This window comes from Sinocyclocheilus rhinocerous, unplaced genomic scaffold, assembly GCF_001515625.1.
Source record: "Sinocyclocheilus rhinocerous isolate Xijiao unplaced genomic scaffold, SAMN03320098_v1.1 scaffold2446, whole genome shotgun sequence".
Classification (NCBI taxonomy): domain Eukaryota; kingdom Metazoa; phylum Chordata; class Actinopteri; order Cypriniformes; family Cyprinidae; genus Sinocyclocheilus; species Sinocyclocheilus rhinocerous.
Window position 1 is genome coordinate 134,656 of NW_015623451.1, and position 2,452 is coordinate 137,107.

The following is a 2,452-nucleotide window of genomic DNA, read 5'->3' on the forward strand; positions in this document are numbered from 1 at the left end:
CCTGTCCTGTCTCAAACCACAGAGGTCACTCTTGAGCTTCCTGCCTGTCCTGTCTTGACCACAGTGATCACCTGTGAACCCCTTGTCTGACCTGTCAGGGCCAAAGAGACCATTTCTGATGATCTGAACACTATGCCTGTCATGTAATGACCATAGAAGCCATTCCTGAACTCTCTGCCTGTCCTGTTCCGGCCACAGGGGCCATTTCTAACCTATCTGTGCAGTCTATTTCAGTTCTTCCTGATTCGGCGTGGAGGTCACCAGCTCCACCTGTACCTCCGTGGCAGTCTTCAGCCCCATCTGCACCACCATGGTGGTCTCTAGCTCCCCCTGATTTGCCCTGGTGGTCATCTGTTCCACCGTGGGGATCTTTGGATCATCTGCTCAGCTGTGGTGATCTTCTGCTCTGCAGTGTGGATCTTCAGCTCCACCGGCTTCCTGATCTGCCGGCCCTGCCTTGGTGTCTAATTCCACCCTAGTCACCTGTCCAGCCTGCTCCGCCTTGGTTTCCTGTTCTGCCTTCGTCTTCAGTACTTCTTCTGCTCCATGCACCTGGCCCTCCATCCCTCCCCCGGGTCTGCCTCCGCTTCACCTCCCTCCTGGACTTCTCTGAGCATGTAAGGAGCATCTGGAAGCAGCTCCTTAAGAGGGGGGCTATGTCACAATCACCAGCTGGAGTGCCCTGGTTGTCCACTAGAGGGCACTCCACCCCAGACTATTGTCACTCTGTCATGGAATTCATTCCCATAATCCTTTGCACAGACTGATCACTCATTGTTTTCACCTGTGTCTCATTAACCCTGTTTTCTCATTCTATATAAGCCTACTTGATTCAGTCATTCATTGCTAAGTCTTACGTGTGCCTCTGTTGCATTTCTAAGCCTTGTATCCTGGTTCCCTCGTGTCTTGGTTCCTGCTTTTGATTCTCTACTTGTTAGTCTGGATTTTTCTGTTAGCCTCAGCCCTGAACTCAGTCTTGGTTTGGATTGTCTGTTTGTGTATGACCTTTGCCTGTTTTTGGACTACGTTTGTGGGTTACCCATTCAATAAATACTGCGTTTTGATCCTCAACCTTCATGTCTCTGTGCAGTTCATGACAGAACTAAAATTTTTGCTGTGAAGACCCAAAAATAGTAACTGAGGTCAGTGAACCGAAAGTAAATATTGCATTTTATACAACTCTATAATATTAAAATATACATTTTTAAAATGTTACAGTGTCCTAAATTGTCTTCGTGTTTAAATAATTCATTTTTCCCCTTTCTTGTGATATGCATGGTGGCAAAATCAAAGGTCATCATAGTTCAACTTATATGAGCAAACTGAAGAAAATTGGACATAAGCTCTTTAGTAAACAGTTGAGAATTTGTTAGTGTCATGTTTGTTTGTCTTGATAATATGTTAGAAAAAGTCAGGATTATATTAATCAATATTTATTAATAATTCATTAATTAATAGTTTATTAATACTATCAATATTTATGCACAGTTGAACGATGATGAATGTGTATTTTCATAAAGATCGGTGCAGTATTCTCACACGGTGTTGCTTCTAAATATAAAGTTAAATGTCTTTGCTGGAAGCTTGAAGTGAAGATGCTATTCTCAGAGTGTTTGTGAGATTGTAGATATTTTTATCCTAGTGTAAACTCTACTTAATTGCAATTATCAATGTGGGGGGAAAATGCATCACACATCAGTCAGATGCACTGGAGCATTTTAATACTTTCTAACATACTGAAAGCAATAATAATGGATGACGAACGGCAGGACCATGACATGGTGTGTCACAGAGTTTTTTCTTTCCAGCATTTGTCTTGCTTCCAATACATGTTTTAATATAGTTCTTCATTTATCAGATGCAATCAAAGTCTGTGGCACAGTCAAAGTGTGTGTAATATATGCATATTTCCATTAAAGTTAAATATGCATTGTCAAATAAGGAAGACTGACGTCCTAGCAGCCGAGATATGAATGTTGACTTCAATAAATGAGAAAAAGGAAACATTAAACGGATGGAAAAAGTGAGGCAGTGACATAACAAAAGGCCAATTTGTTTTATAAATGAAAACCATATAAACTGTCATGGCTATGTATAATGGTTCAAGGTTCTCTGCTCCTCTCAACGATAAAAGTTCATTTGTTATTTTATGGCAGTATAACTGAGCACAATGGAGCGCTTCTCATATCAGCTGGATGTGTGCCTCATAGTTACGGAGCTGAGAGAGCACAGGCAGGAGTTTTTCATGTTATTTTATCTTTTTCTCCAGAAGAATGCATAAAAAATGGGTATGAGATACTTTCCTGAACAGGAGCTCCCACACAAACAAGAGCAAAGCATGAAAAAAAAAAAACAACAGTTGGGAAAAGGCTGTTTGAGATACGACTGCTGTACCATACCATTTCCAAATATATGCTACTGCTCTAAAGTTTAGGGTCAGTGTATATATATA